At 36.1% G+C, this 17,349-nt stretch overlaps 1 long non-coding RNA gene across 1 annotated transcript in view; it reads left to right on the top strand.

The window, feature by feature from the left end:
• LOC114037821 overlaps positions 1–17,349 on the top strand; it is a 68,462-nt gene that overhangs the window by 14,256 nt on the left and 36,857 nt on the right. Inside the window, exon 2 of the long non-coding RNA XR_003568515.1 lies at positions 484–660. This is a non-coding gene — a long non-coding RNA (uncharacterized LOC114037821). The remainder of the gene's footprint in view (positions 1–483; positions 661–17,349) is intronic.

The raw sequence follows: 17,349 nt of genomic DNA, 5'->3' as shown, positions 1-17,349 counted from the left end.
AAAGAAAGAAAGAAAGAAAGAAAGAAAGAAAGAAAGAAAGAAAGAAAGAAAGAAAGAAAGGAAGGAAGGAAGGAAGGAAGAAAAGAGGGAGGGAGAAAGAAAGAGAACAAAGATAAAAGGAAGAAAAAGAAAAAAGGAATGAAGTAAAGAAGAAATGAGGAAAGGAAGGAAGAAAGAAGGAAGGAAGGGAGGGTGCTTCAGAGGGAGGGAGAAAGAAAGACAACAAAGATAAAAGGAAGAAAAAGAAATAAAGAAAAAAACAAAGACAGAAGGAAGAAAAAAGAAAGAGAGACAGAGAGATAGAAAGAGAGGAAAGGAGAGAAAGAAGAGAGAAGGAAGGAAGGAAGGAAGGAAGGAAGGAAGGAAGGATTCAGATTTTTAAAAAGAAGCATCAAATTAAATCTTGAGTCTCAAATCTAAACCAGCCCACGTTGTAGTATCAGGCATAATGACCATTCTTCTTTTTTTTTAATCACTATTCAGTGTCACCTCCTCTTGCACTTTCTGATTTTGTCTGAAACTGGAATTGAAGTTGCCAAGATTCCATGAAAGGGAAATGGACAAGGATTTCTGGCCCAACTAAAAGCAGGAAAGACCAGAAATCATGCAATGAAGTCTGTTTTCATAAGATTCCCAAGCCATTTGTACAGACATGAGATGGTAAGTCTTAGGTAATCAACCTTTGAGTTTATTTTAAATTGCTTTCTGATGAAGTTCTTCCAAGGACTACTTCCAAGGTCAGCCTTTAATTCTATTTTGCTTTAGGCAGGATGGATAAGGTTTGGATGATGAAGTCCAAGCATTTATAATTCAGTTTCCAAACAAATCAGTTTTCCCATCAGAACACCAGGTAGCTTATTGCTCTGTGTCATAAAAAGAAAGAATACAAAAGTCAACAATATGCTAAGACCACCTTATCAATATATTGCCTATTGTTATTTGAAAGACATCCTCTGGAAAGTCACAATGAGATGAAATATGTATTAAGAGTACTTCAGTGGAGTCATGAAAATGGTAGTCACTTTCTGCAAATTTCTTTAACCCTTAAACATCAAGAGCTCAAATAAAAAGGAATTATCAGCACAATATGAATAATCACAGTTGAACCCACAAGAAGAGAAAATCCCACTAGACAGTGTGAAAACCTCATGAGTTAATTCCAGAGAATTTTAATATGTAGAGTCTTCACTCAGCCTCCTTACCCCTCTCCCCAAAAAATCTTTAATCTGTATCATTGTAAATACTTTCTCCACTCGTGTTGATTAAGACCCCTCTAAGCCTTAGATAGTTTCAAGAGTTGCAGTAGCCAAAAAGTTTCATAACCCAATGACCACCTCTTTGGTGATGAGCTCCTACATATTTAGCCAGGCTGGTTGCCCAGTTGCAAAGATACAGTGGTGCAACAGAGTTCATCTTCCAAACCTTTCCAGCTTGATCATTCCCAGCACATAGTAGCCAATTAATAAGTAGGTGGTGATTAATTGATTGATTAATTGATAAGTAGCTATCTAATGCAGTAGATAGAGTGCTGGACTTACTGTCAGAATAGTATTGGATCAAATCCCGCCTCAAACACTTACTAGCAGTATGAACCTGGGCAAATTGTCTGACTTCCCTCATCTGTAAAAATGGAGATGATAATAACACCTAACCTCATGGGGTTGTTACAAGGGTCAAGTGAAATAACATATGTAAAACATTTTGTAAACTTCAGTGTTATGTAAGTCATTATTATTATTATTATCATCATCATCATCATCCACTTTGCATCTGCTGCCCTGCCTAGTTTCAACTCCATGGAACAGGCTGAGCAATATAAAAGAGCTTTTGTTTTCTTTAAACTTAAGCAGTTCTCTGAGAATCAAAGGATAAAAAAGAAAATTAGATATCAAGCAGTCTTGCTCCTTCCTTTCTCTCCTTTTCTTCTTTCTCTCTCAACCCTACTTCCCAAAGGCAATATGAACTGGACAATTTCATTTATTTTTTCCATTTTTTTAATTTTAGACACAAATACTAAAACAAATATACAATAGAAAAAAAGAAAAAGAAACATATTATAAACTTAAATATTAAAACTTAAATACAAAATAAGAAGAGAATAAAAGGCATGTCATGTAAACAGCAGAACGTAAAAGAAGATTCAAAATATATAGCAATAAATTTACATTTCAAGAAAACCTATGTAATACCAGGTGTTGTGTTGAAAACTATCCATATTTTCTTTGCTGCCTTGTAAGTTTTCTTTTGTTCTCTGCTGTGCGCTTTTTACTTTGTTCTTATTTCCACCCTTCCTTCCCCACCCCAGAAGGCTACAATTAGCCAAGGATATATTTATATAGAGATATAGATATAGGTACACACAAACACACACACAGACACACACATATACATATATACAGGCATACATATATACACATAACAATATTCCCTAACAAATTCTACTCCTGATCTTTGTTGTTATGTTCGTGCATATCTTTTATTTCCTCTCCTTCCTGAGTTCTCTACTTTGCTTCTACCTACTACCTTGCCCACCTATTACTTAACCTATCCCTTCCCTCCAAAGATTGCTCCATTATCCTTCCATTCCCATTAATCTAAATACCCTTCTATACCCCCTTTTAACCTATTCCTTCACCCTCCCCTCTAGAGATCCCTCCCTTATCCTCTCCCTCCTCCCTATCCCCTTAACATTTCATTTCTTTCTGAATTTAGAAGACTTTTATACTATTCTAGATATATATGTATTGTTCTCTTGTGAACTCATACCCAGTGAAAGTAGGTTTCCAGAACTAACAGCCTTCCTCTCATATCTAATTCCTCTGTGTCAGTTCTTCTCACACCTCATTTGTGTAAGATAATTACTCTTTTTAGTTGTTCCTAAGTGGTTTGCTTTTAAAAGTCATATCGTACTCAGTTCTACCCCAATCTTTCTTATGAACTACCCAATTACTAACAAAAATCTTAGACATACATTTTACATATATAAAAGGTAAACAGTCTATCCTTATTAAATCCCTTGGAATTAATCTTTGGTATGTACCTTATATTTCTCCTGGCTCTTGTATTCAAACCTTCTATTAAGTTCAGTTTTTTTAAACAAAGTCCTAAAAGTCTGACAATCCATTAAATATCCTTTTTTTCTCACTCAAGATTATGCTTAGCTTTGCTGGGTATTTTCAGCCGGAACCCCAGCACTTTTGCTCTCCAATATACAGTATTCCAAGATCTATAGCCTTTTAGTGTCACCACTGCTAAATTTTGTGTGATTCTAATTGTGGCACCACTATGTTTAAATTTTTTTTTTCTTGTTTCTCATAATATTTTATCCTTGAGCTGGGGGCTTCAGAATTTGACTATAATATTCCTATTGGTTTTCCTCATAGGATCTCTTTCAAGTGATGATTGATGGATTTTTTTTTCTATTTCTATTTTCTCCTCTTATTCTAATGCTTTAGGGATATTTGAGAACTTTTTATTAGCACCATTATGAGTTATCTAAATGGAATGAAGCCTTTCAAAACTCAAATATTTCATTTCCCAATAACCTACATATCCACCATAGTAAGATTCTAAAATTTCTCCTCCCTTTATTAAAAAGAAAAGTTCACACACAAGCTAAAAAAATAAAGTTTAATTCTGTAGTTTTCCATTGATGAAGTGAGAGGTGGGTTTGAGATGGCAGGTAAAGAAATCAGAATACAAAGAAACCAAGGTATTTACTGCAATGAAGCACAGATACAAAAAAAAAAAATGTAAGATAAATAAAATTCCAACCTACTATACTGGATTTCTCAAGGAGTTTACAAATTTGAAAGACTTGTTTTTCCCCTAGTCCAACAATGTTAGTGAGGAACACATGAATATAATGTCAACTTTTATTGTTTAGAGGCCTAATGTTTAGCTAAAATGATAACAGCTTTCTTTAAAATGTATTTGAAATGCCACATTTGAAAAGACTTAGATCTGTGGATTTTTTGTGTGTAAAAATGGAAGCTATAATGTCATTCTTTCCTTCTAGGTCCCTGATGAGTGCCATTTGGTCTTTATCTGTTTTTCTGACCTAGATAAGCACATAGTTGAGATAATACATTTCCCCCATCCAAAGACAATTAAAGAGGCTCTGTTTACTGAAATGCCTTTGAGGGCAAAGAAATTATTAAATAGTTACAAAAGTATACAGAATCGCCAATCTCTACTTTTCATTAGTTTCACATTAATTAAGCCCCCACTATGGGTCCCATACTCTTTAGGGTACTATGAAGTTTATAAGTTAAGTAAGTAATGAGAAGTATAGAATCACAGAGTCTCAAAGTTGGAAGGCAGCTCAGGAGTTATCCAGTCCAACTATAGTCTGAACAAGTATCCTTTCTACAGTATCTCTGAAAAATAGAAATCCAAAGAGCAGTTAGGTGACACAGTGGATAGAGCACCAGCCCTAAAGTCAGGAGGACCTGAGTTCAAATCCGACCTCAGACCAAACACTTAACACTTACTAGCTGTGTGACCCTGGGCAAGTCACTTAACCCCAATTGCTTTAAAAAAAAATCCAAACTCCATGTAATGATCTCCGTTGATGAGAAACCCATTATCTACCAAGTCAGTTCATTCCATTTTGGATAATCCTAAATTATCAGGAAGTTTTTCCTTATAACAAGCTTGTTTGCCTTTGTGCAATTTCTAACCATTTTTCCTATCACTTCCTTAGAGACAAAAAGATCAAGTAGAATCTTGTTTCCACATGACAGCCTTTCAGGTGCTTGAAGACAACTGTTAACTCCTTCCCAAAGACTGCCTATTCCCAAGCTAAACTTTCCTGGTTCCTTCCTATATTTATATAGATTTTTCTTCAATCCCCTCACCAAGCTGGTCACTTTCTCCCGAATGCACTCTAGTTCATTAGTGCCTTTCCTAAATTGTTAGTAGGTCTTAAGCTTCTATCAGGCCAGGTTAGGGAGCAGTCCCCATTCTGGATTACGTGCAGTCTAAGATTTCACTGACATTATAGCTTCCATTTTCAAGATTGCATTAGAAGGTTTGTCTGTCATGTCAAATGCAGTTGAAGAGATGTTCCCAGTATCTGACAAACTAAATTCTTCCCTTACATGCATACTTGAGACTGCTGAAAAAGAGTGGCAAGGCAACAAATTAAATAATGATGTCATACTCAAGAAAAAAAAGAAAGTGGGCAGAGCAGATTGAGATCAGGCAAGGAAAGCTTCTAGGAAGGACTATGTTGTTGGCTATATCTTGAGAATGGCTAAAATCTCAATAAAAGCATTTGTTCTGTGAAGTTTGGATTCAGTCAAAGGACTGCACTTGAGGACCTAGAGGGCCATGTGGCCTTGAGGCTGCAGGCCCCCCCCCCCCCGGGTTAGATAGCAGCTCAGAAAGTTGGAACGAGTGACAGAAAGCCAGAAAGAGAGGGAAAAATGGAAGAGAGAGAGAAAGACAGGAACAGAGACAGAGGCAAAGAGAAAGGCCAAGGAGGGGTGGGGGGGAGAGAGACAGAGACAGAGAGAGAGAGAGAGAGAGAAGGAGCAGACAGATAGAGGAAGTTAATTAAGGCTATATTGATGTCTACATTGGGAAAATTATAAATTAAAATAATTATCCCGATATACTGTTGGGTGAGAGAAACCTTGTCGTTAGGGAAAAGACATTTTATCTTGAATCAACCGAGTGGATTGTTGATATTCAAGTGGATCTGTGAACTCACCAATTTGGAAGTTCCCTCCAATGATGCAGATAGCAAACCATCCATACCTGCCTATCCCATGCAACTCCCATAAGGGCTCCCATACGTTCACCATTTAGAATCCACACCAATACAATGAGTCACTTTCTCCTGACATGCTAAGGGTACCAACTGAATATTCCAGCTATATACCCGTCACCTCTTTCTTCACCACATGACCAACTCATCTTTTCTTCTATCATTCTGTCCTTGATGACATTTTTATTCCTCTTCTTCTTCGGAGTTCCTCATTGTTACATGTGGTATCCTGCTTATAGACATCATATCATTGTCCTCTGTGTGACACTCATTTTAAATTTTTCAGTGACTGCTGTATTCTACATCTCCATACAATATAGCAATATTGATAGAATATTGAAAAAAAATAGATTTTAGCTTTCATGGAAAGCTTGGGTTATTTATACAGAACAAATAATTATTCCATAGAAGTTGAAGACAAATTTAATTACTAAAGGGCTTTGACCAGGATACTGTGAAATTTTAATGCTAGATGGTACCTTAGATATTTTTCTGTTCAACCACCTCATTTTAGAAGTGAGAAAAACTAAGGTTCAGGGAGAATAAATGAGTTGACAATATCCCACAGTTATATAAAACAGTAAATATTACCTTTTCAGGTCCCTAGGGCAGAGGCTAACATCAAAATTCTGTGGCACCACTGAGATTGTGGGGACATCCAAATAAGGTTGTTTCTAGCTACCATTTACCCACACCCAGATAGATATGTTAGAGGTCAGTGAGCACTGTCTTCTGGAAAGAGCAAGCTAGCTCATCACCCCAAACCTTGGCAGTATGAAATAGGTCATGACTTTTCACACTGGAAAAGAACAGCTTCTCTTTAAAAAAATTATAGTATCACCAACAGACCGCTCTTTCATTCAACTAGTCTTCATTGTGGACAGCTGTCCATGTGGACAGCATTATAGTTGCTGCTATGCAACTTGATTCAATTCAGTCCATTAAGAATTTTCTATTACTATGTATAATGCACGGTATTTACTAGGTGCTGTGAGTACAAAGACAAAACTGGACTGTTCCTGGCCTCAATGAATTTACATTCTACTGGTGGGGAACATCACATCCATAAGTAAATAAATGAAAAGTACATGCAAAATAGCAATGTACTTTCAGGATCTAAGAATGCTAATAATGCATGGGAATAAAAAGATGTTTATTTTATTTTTTTCAATCCATGAATATTTATTTCTATAGTTTCTCCTATCCTTAAACACATACACATATCTCTCCTCCAAAGTATAAATATGGTTACTATAAAAGATGTGCACAAGCCTGTTGATTACTGAGCCTGTGAGGTAAATTTTTCAGAAATGTTTATTGGAAACATCACTTTAAAAAAAAAAAAACATTCTCCCGGAGAAGTGAAAAAAAAAAAAGCAACCAGTGCTTTTTTTTGCAGTGCGATACAACGTGCTCTGGGTTTGACCTTACATTTTTAGATATTTCTGATATTGACACAATATTTCATGTTTCCTCTAGTAAACATTAAGCTTTTCTTCCCCAAATCTGATACATCCACAAAATTTTAGCAATGTCACCTGCAATTCTGGAATGATGTTGAAAACTATTTTTTCTTTTAATGTTATTAATGAAACTTAGTGCCCCCCATTAACGAAGGTAGATGCCCTGGGCTGTGAATCAGAGGACCCTGGTTCTATTTCTTGATTGGCCACTTCCTGTGTGATCACAGTCAGTAAGCTAGCATTTAGTAAGCCCCTTCTATGTATCAGGTACTGTGCTAAGCTCTGGGGATGCATAGAAAGCCAGAAGACAGTCCCTGATCTCAAAGAGCTCAGAGTCTAATGGGAGAGGCAACATATGAAAACTATGTAAAAATGAGATATAGACAGGATAAATTGGGAAGACACTATGATTAAAGAAGACTAAGAAAGTCAATTAGTTTAACCCTTTGACACTGTTTCTCCAACCAAAAATAAAATGGATATAATGATCCCTGTACTAATCATCCCATAGGATTGTTTTGGGGAAAGTGCTTTGTAAGTTAAGTGCCATGCAAAATAAATTATTTCAGCTAACATTTTAGTGGACTATGATAAGAGAAATGAAACCAATGTACATATGAGTAATAGTCGATAACTGAACACTCAATAAAGTAGTTGTGAGAGGCAGCTCTGATATAGAGGATAAAGAAGCAGGCTCAGGTTAAGATGAGTTTCCTCTCTGATATGTACTGTACTGGCTCTAGCAAGATGCTTAACCTCAGTGCTCACCGACAGCTCTCTAAGACTAGAAATTGCAGAGCAGCTGCAGATTGGCACCAAGAAAAGAAGTCCTTCACCAGGAGCTCCCTGCACCCAGGAAATCATCTTGATACATGCTGGTCAAATACAAACACCTTGAGGACAAGGACTCTTTTGTTTTTCTCTTCAAGATCATAGTGTCTAAGTCAGTGCCTGGCACTAACAGAGCAGGTTAAGAAATGTTTTCTGATTGGATTATTTTGCATCTCTTCAATTCATTTATGTAAATATTATATATTATAGTTATCTGTGCCTGTGATTTATCTTGCTACTAGACAGTATGCCTTAGGAAGGTAGAGACAATGTGTAATCAATTAGATAGTCAATTAGATAATCCATCATTAGATCATGAGCTCTTTGAGGGCAGGGAGTGTCTTCTGTCTATTTTTGCATCCTTACTGCTTAGCACAGTGACTTGTATATAGTAGGTATTTAATAAATGTTTACTTATTGATTATTAAAAATCTGCATTTCCTTCCAGTGCCTAGCCTAGCACTCACATAGAGTAGTTTTTTACTTGTTGGTTGTTGAATGAATAAATGAATGAGCAAAGAAATAGGAAGCAATAGAGTTTGGGTAGTCTATTAAGGGTGGATAAAATGTAAATAATAAAAGGGACTAATATGAGTAAACTTTACAAAACAAAGGATTACTCTGCATGCTATGTAATTATTTTGATTTCCTAAATGATAAAATAATTCTCACGCAATATTACAAAACCAGAAACTAAAATCCTTTTTTTGCTTTAAATGAATATGATGATGATGATGATGATGATGATGGTGCTGCTGCTGCTGATGATAAATGGATAAAGTCATCTCTGATATTCAAGGCACTTCTCCTATGAAAGAGAATTTCTATTAGAAAAATATTACAAAGCTGTGTGTTATAAGAGAACAAATATGTGATTTAGAGTTACAGGACTTGGGTTTGAATCCCAGCTCTCTTCACTTGCTATTTGCATAACCTTGGGTACATCGCTTCAACTCACTTAACCTCAATCTCATCTCTAAAATGATCTTTATAGTCTCTTCTCAGTTCTAAATATATGATCTTGTGCCCATGTTTATATTCATTCATACTTAAGTCAAAGTACATTTGTCTGAGCTTCCCTAGAAGTTGAAAATAACTCTGGGCATGGAGTTCACCAAACATTGATTCAGAAAAGGAGAGTGGGAGTTTGGGGGACAGACTCATTTAACCTAATCTAGATCCTACTGCTGAAACCTATTTTCCATCCAATATATTATTGGGAATCCCTCATTTGGACAGAGTCACAATAAGACAGATCTAGAAGTTTCCTAGAGGATCAGAGGAACATAAGGAGCTCTAAATCTATAGTGATATAATCAATTAGTCTTCATTCTTCAAAACAAATTTCACTATATGAATTCTGCCATCAAGTGGAACAAATATTAAGACCATTCTTGATTTTTAAAAAGTCCCACAACGTAAACAAAATTGATCCAGGTACCAAGAAGGCTAGACTATCAGGATTTCAACACCTGGAACCCAAACAAAATGCCAGACATGAAAACAGGAATCTTTCCTTTGGTTGCTCAATCATGGCCAAATATTTCCTTGAAGTAGGTCAAGTACAAGTGAAATTTGGGATGTTTTGGTTACAGTGAATTTAAATATTGTTCCTCCATTTTTCAGTTATTTGCAATTTTCACTTATCAGCTTTTGACCTTGGCATAAGAGAGAAATTAAAAGATTTGCATATGCTTGATGATGACTGAGTCTGTGAGATAAATTTTTCAGAAATGTTTCTTGGAAACTTATCACTTAGAAAAAAATAACTTCTCCTATCATAGTAGAAGTTCAAAAAAAAAGTTTGTTGCTGTTGCTTTTTTGGCAATGCAATACTATGTGCTTTTAAGTGAAATACATTTTATACATTAAGTGGTGGTTTGCTAACTTAACTAATTGAATTTATTATCAAAGCTTTGAAGGATTTGGACTACTCAGATAGCCTATGTTGATCCAATGGGTAGAAAGCTGACTTGGGAGTCAAGGAGACCTTGGTTCAACTCTTACCTCTGATACAAACTAACTGTGTCCCTGGGCAGGTCATTTAACTTCTGTGTGCTACAGGCAGGTCTCTTAAACCAAAAGTAGCAGAAAAGTGTCAATGTTCATTGGTGCAGAGAGTGTCCTCACGTGGAAGTTCCTTTACCATGGTACTAGTTTGGTCCCTATTCCTGAGATGCTTCAGAATCATATACATGTCTGTTTATTTTTAAGACACTGTGCTTAAAAATTTCATGCTAAAAATCATTTACCTGTAGGTTCTTTTAGAAATCATTTGGACCAATCCTCTTCTTCCAGCATGATTCTACCTAATCTATTCAAATCGCAAAGTCAACTGCTCTAATCTTCAGGGAGAAGAGTTGAAAAAATGTCCCTCTGTCCCTTCATTGCAGAAGTAAAGAACTAGAGTATGTATATTGCATATTATGTAAATTGTATATTGCGTATATAGTCAAAAACAGTCAATATTTTTGGCTAGTTTTTCTGAATTGCTTTTTTTTACTTCATTTTAAATAGCTCATAAAGAATGGCTCACTGGGTAGGAGACAGGAGAGAGAGATATTTGAATATGGATGGGATGAAAAATAAAAGACATAATAAAAATAAGATAACACTTTAAATAAAAATTTAAATTCCCAGGAAGACAAACAAGGCAATAACAGCTTTCACATAATCAAAAATTATCCCTTGCCTTGTTTTCAAACATTTTCCACTTCTGCACCCTACCCCACCCCTTTAAGTAACATGTACTTCTACCCTCATGTATATACGCACATATGAAAAAAATCCCAACTCAGTTAAATGTACAGTTAATTTTAAGATCTCATCTTAGCTAGTCCCATCAGTCAAAAAACAAGCATGACAAGGGAAGAATTAAATCTCATCTCTTTTCCCTTCTTTTGACTATCCTTTGGTACTGACACTAAGAAGCTAAGAGATGAATAATCCTAGTTCTCTGAATAGGTATAATGTTTTATCATCTATGTAAAGTGATTTCAGGAGCATTTGTATATTCTCAAGCCTTGAAGTATTACCAGCCTAATATTCTCACAATTAGTAATACTCCAGACCAATCAGCGGTATATACAATTTCATGGGGTTAAGGCACTACCTAAATAACAAGTTAGTTGTCACATAAATGTAGATGAATTGCTTTGATTTAATCATCTGATAATATTGACATGAGGCAGTTAAACTTTGATAGGAGATTGAGAGAAGAGATTCAAAACATGATGGCAAATGGTAATGCTCTTCTACATATATGACCCTCAATTTGTATATCCAGCCTAAGTCTCTCTCCTAACTCCAGCTTTATCTGATTAATAACTTGACTGACATCTCCATTTAGATTCCTCTTCAACATCTCAAATTTTGTTTGTTTTTTGGACTAGATCTGAGATATTTTTGATAAAGAGAACTCTCAATCAGGAAGCTCCTGCTTCCAATTCAGACTGGGACACGATCTGCAAATTATGGTCTTAGAAAGTTGTCTGATGCACTGAGAAGTTATGTAACTTGTCCATTGTCACCAAGCTAGTATGTGTCAAAGGCACGCTTTGAACACAGGTTTTCTGTACACCAGGCTGCCCCTTGTCTCAAACCTAATATGTTCAAGTGGAACCCCAGTAAAAAATCAGACATGAACATTAAACTCTTTTCTTTGATAGCTTAACCAAAGACAAATTTAACATGTCCAAAACAAAACTGATCATCTCCCTAACTTAAACATAATCGTCCTCCAAATTTCCTTCTTCCCTCTTGTGAGTAGTGATTATTTCATGTACTATGTTTCTGTCCCCAGAACATAGCACCTGGCACATAGTAGGCACTCAACAAATGCTTATTCTTTTCCTCTCACCCCTATATTCAACCAGTTGTCAATCCCCTCTCCATATCACCTCTCATATATCTCTCCTCACCACCCACATGCCCATCAATTTCATCACTCTAACCTGAAACTTAGGTCCTAATTAGTATGAATAGTGAAGTGGTATACATTCAAATTAGCAATATTCAAAGTTATAATTATGTAAACTATATTATCAGTCTCAGATTAAAGAAAATATGCAGTGTAAATTTAAATAATGCCTCTACTTCAGGGATTCATTATTGGCACTAATCTGGACTATCAGCAAGTACCCTAACGGTCTTGCTGCTTCTGCGTTCTGCTCTCTCCAATCTTTCCTCCACCCATATATCAAAATTACCTTTCCAAGGCATAGGGCTGACCATGTCTCTCCCCTGCTTAAAAAAAAAAAAAAAAAAAAACAAAAAAAAAAAAAACACCTCCAGTGGCTCTGAATTTTTGCCCCCTGGGCAAAAGACTTCATTCAACCATCTCTATCTATAGTCCAGCTACAAACCTACCTTTCAAGACATTTACATCGCTGCCATTTCATGACTTTTTGTTATAACCAAATGAGACTACTAGCTATTGGCTGAAATTGGAATTTCGCCTTCTGACTCTTTATATTTAACAGGTCAATCCTGTATTGCTAGAATACATTCCCACATCCTCTCTACTCTCAGAATTCTTTTCTTCCTTCAAGGACCAGCTCAGCCGCTTCCCTCTGTGAGGCTTCCCCTTCTGTATTTCCTTGGCCATCAGTGCTATCTTCTTCCTCAATTATCATTGTAATCATTGGAGTACATGTTGAAATCCTCAGAAGAATGTAAATTCCTTGCAGGTGAGGATGTTCATTTTTATATTTATATTCCCAATGCCTTGCTCATACTGGGTACCGAAAGAAAACATTGTTAGTTTGAATAGAGGACCCATAGGAAGCCAAATATCATTGTTGGGTTAGTGGGGCTAAGCTGTTTTTTTTAAAGTAACTTTCACATTATGTCCCTTTGTGAAGCTTCTCCCCACAGCCTTTCCAACACAATTCATAAACTTTTTTGCTTACTAAAAGACATGTTTCCATGACAAGGCTGGATCAAGACATTCAGCTCTACTGAGAAAAAACTCCCTCTTTCCCACTTCTACTTTCTTCCTGGAAAGGAAGTATGTTTCAGTTTAGTAGCAGTTGTTGGCCATAGAAGACAAATTTGGAACTCAGAGTGGTGTTTTTGCTCTTTTGTTTGCCCCAGATGGTTGTAGCTTACATTTTATCTCAAAGGCCCATTACAGCCATATGACTAATCACCACTGTCTCTTAATCAATCTTGCTGAAAAGAGCCCCTCATCAAGAAAAAAATCACCCCTTAACTAGATCACTCATTTCCACCTCTTTCATCTTCTTGACCTTATCCATTAAGCCAGACGCTGCTTGATTAGTCAGAAATATTTTTCTCATTATAGCTTAATATTTTTAGAAGACTAGTCTTTCATAAATAATTAAAACCATCTATGGCCTTTGGAAGGAAGAGGTCGTAAAGGAAAGTCTAACGTGGTCATTTGCACATCTTCCAGGTACCTGTAATCTGCCCTAAAATAGGCTACATTACTCATAAGACCTTGCAATTTGCTTTTGTCAAATACCCAAAAAAAGTCCCTTTTATTACTAGATGGCTATTAAAAGAAGCAAATAAAAACATTATGAGTAGTTACTCATAGGAAAATTTCACAAATTCCCAACTAGTTCTGTTTGTTTCAATTCTATCCTTTTCAGACGTAGGATCAAAAATTAGCCTTTTTTTTTTCTGTAGCAAATCAGCTTATTTGTTCCCATGTAATTCTACCAATCAACTTGTTTTTGCTACTTCATCTTCTAGTCATAACCAACACTATACTACGAGACCAAGTCACAACACATGACAAATTAGAGAGTCCAGGGGGCAACTAGGTGGCACAGTGGATATAGCACCTGCCCTGAAGTCAGGAGGACCTGAGTTCAAATCTGGCCTCAGACCAAACACTTGACACTTACTAGCTGTGTGACCCTGGGCAAGTCACTTAACCCCAATTGCCTAAAAAATAAATAAATGAATGAATAAATGCAAATTAGGGAGTCCACAACATCAAACATGTGAAAAACATGGGTCTAGACTAGATCCATTTCATAGTGAGCCTGGCCCAGCACCTAAACTATTCACTGGCTGTCAGTCAGGGAATGGGATAGGTATGAATATTATTATTACTTTGATCCATTATTTCCTTGCACATAGTACAGTAGGTGTTTAGTAAATGTTGAAATGAATTGATTCTCAAGGATGTTAATTTTCTCCTTAAAACTTCAAACACACCCCAGTCTTGGAGCAGTCATGAAGAATTTAATTTATGCAGATTCCGAGAGCTCCAATTTTCTCACCTGTAAAATGAAGGTATTGTTTGTACTGCCTATCCCATGAGACTGCTATGAAGAAAGCACTTTTAAATGCTTAATGCACTCTAGAAATGTAAGTTATCATCATAATTAAAAGAAACTTCAGAGTGCCTCACGGCTCCCTTACCTTCCCTCCTTTCCAAAACTAACTCCTTCTAGCATTCCTAATGTCCTCTGTTCTGGTCTTCAATATTTCAATATATTTGAAGTATTATCCAATATCTCAACAAATAATTTATTAAATTATTATTTCATATAAAGCAGAATATAGGTGGTGTGTATCCAAAGAGAAAAATAGAATAGTCCCTTCCCTCTGAAGCTTCCATTTTACTTGGAAAGGAGTATAAAAATACAGCAAATAGGCAACAATAACATACTAGGTAATTGGGAGGAAAAAAATTAACTTGGAAATTCAATGAAAGCTCATGAAAGAGGTGCTCAGTCATGGCTATCACATTTTAAAGTGAGAGTGAAAAGCCAGATTGCAATCAGAAGGGAGTAACTAGAATAAAGAAGGTCCTGGAAACCATAGCTTATAAGGAATGCTCAGAGAAATTTAGTGTGTTTGACCTAAGGAAGAGAAGGTTAAGTGAGGACATAGTTATTTTCATATACCTGAATGATGGTCATGTAGAAAGGGAACAGACTCATTCTGTGTCATGCCAGAGGGTAGAACTAGGTTCAGAGAATGCAAGTCACAAGGAATCAGATTTTGACTCAATATTAAATAAAGCTTTCTAGTAATCAGAGATGTCCAAAAATGAAATAAATGCCTTATGAGTTATTTCAGCTAAGATTATGTTATATCCTGTTGGAGTATTGTAGAAGGATTCCAACATTAGAAGGGAGGAATATATAAGCAGCACTAAGGCATCTTCCAACTCTATAATTCAAGGTTTGCCAGATACATTAAAAATATTTCCACATGGATATTCCAATATCAAACTCAATGTCTAAGATTAAATTTACATGCCTCCATTTCCCCAAACTAAAGCCCTATCCTTTCTTGACTTCTTTATTTTGATAGATAGATAGATAGATAGATAGTTTATCAGTTGTGTTCAACTCTGTGATCCCACAAACCACAGCATGCCAAGTCCTTCTATTCTCCACTATCTCTCAAAATCTGGCCAAAGTCATTTTCATTGTTTCCATGATACTATCTATCCATCTTGTTCTCTGCCATCCCCTTCTCCTTTTTCCTTCAATCTTTCCCAATATCAGGGTCTTTTCCAATGAGTTGCATCTTCTCCATTATGTGGCCAAAGTGCTTAAGCTTCAGCTTCAGTATTTGATGTTCTAGTAAATAGCCTGAATTAATTCTTCAAGTATTGACTGATTTGATCTCCTTGCTGTTCAGGAGACTCTGAAAATTCTTCTCCAGCACTACAATTCGAAAGAATCAATTCTATGGTACTCAGCTTTCCTTATAGTCTAACTCTCACAGCCAAATATTGCTACTGGAAAAGCCATAGTTTTGACTATACAGATCTTTTTCAGAAAAATGATGTCTATGCTTTTTGGAATGTTGTCTAGATTTGCCACATCTTTCATTCCAAGGAGCAAGCATCTTTTAATTTCATGACTGCAGTAGCCATCTGCAGTAACCTTTGGACACCAGAATATAAAATCTAACACTCCTTCCATTTCTTATCTCTCTATTTGCCAGGAAGTGATGGGACCAGTTGCCAAGATCTTGTTTTTTTTTTCTTTTTGATGTTAAGCTTCAATCCAGCTTTTACACTCTCCCCTTTCAGCTTCATTAAAAGGCTTCTTAATTCCTCTTCTCTTTCTGCCATCAGAGTGGTATTGTCTTTATATCTGAGATTATTGATATTTCTCCCGGAAACCCTAATTCCAGCTTTTGATCTGGCCTGGTAATTCACATGATGTACTCTGCATATAGGTTAAATAAATAAGGTGACAATAAACAGCCATGTAATACTCCTTTCCAAATCTTAAACCAATCAGTTTTTCCACGTTTGGTTCTAACTGTTGCATCTTGGCCCACATACAGGTCCCTCAGGAGACAAATAAGATTATCTGGTACTCCCATCTCTTTGAGGACTTGCCACACTTTTTTATGATCCACATAGTCAAAGACTTTAGCATAGTCCATGAAGCAGAAGTAGATTTTTTCCCTGAAATTCCCTTGCCTTCGCCATAATCTAAAGAATTGGCAATCTGGAGATGGCATAATGAATACTTGGCAAAGGAGTGTCATGGGCTAATCCCTGGCAAGATAAGGCAAAATCTCACATATAAGAACTAGGGGACCCATGGGTGGAGTCGAAGGTTCTAGTGGGAGGGAGATGAAAATTATGTCTAAAGAAAATATTGGTTTCATGAATTCAGTAAATATTTTAAACATCATAGTATCATCATTCTCCTAGTAGCCTAGGCTTAAAACTCCAGAGAATGTTTTACTCTTCCTTCCCTATAGAGCAATCATCAGCCTTTCAATATATTATCCAGAAGAGATAGAAAAATAAATTCTATTCAAAAGAACAATAAAATATATTAAATGTCTGGGTGATAATGTACTGAAACAAATGTGGATGTTACATAAAGGGAATTACAATTAAGGAAGACTTCAATAATCGGAAATATATTCAGTACTGATGGTTGGGCTTTGCCAATATACAAAAAAAATGATTCTACATTAATTAGCTTTCAAATTTCATGCTATATCAAATTACCAAGGGGAATACTTTTAGCAATACGCAAAATGATAACAAAATTCATATGAAGAAAGAAAAGGAGTAGTATCTCAAAGGAAACTTTAAAAAAAAAAGAATGAAGAGGGCATGGTATTATCAGACCTCAAACTGTACTATAAATCAGTAACCATGAAAATTATGTGATACTACTCCAGTGCTGGCCATGTCTTTGCAGACCTTGGGGCAACTGAATCAGCTGTAGTGGCTTCTGGAGCTCTAAGTCAACAAATAGCAAAGGGATCAGACAACTGCTCAGAAGGAGATTGGGGATCCCTTTGCTGACACTGGGTGCA

The sequence above is a fragment of the Vombatus ursinus genome, unplaced genomic scaffold, assembly GCF_900497805.2.
Source record: "Vombatus ursinus unplaced genomic scaffold, bare-nosed wombat genome assembly UNPS02010639.1, whole genome shotgun sequence".
Classification (NCBI taxonomy): Eukaryota; Metazoa; Chordata; class Mammalia; order Diprotodontia; family Vombatidae; genus Vombatus; species Vombatus ursinus.
Note: the sequence above shows the minus strand (reverse complement) of the source record. Positions and strands in the feature narration are given on the sequence as shown.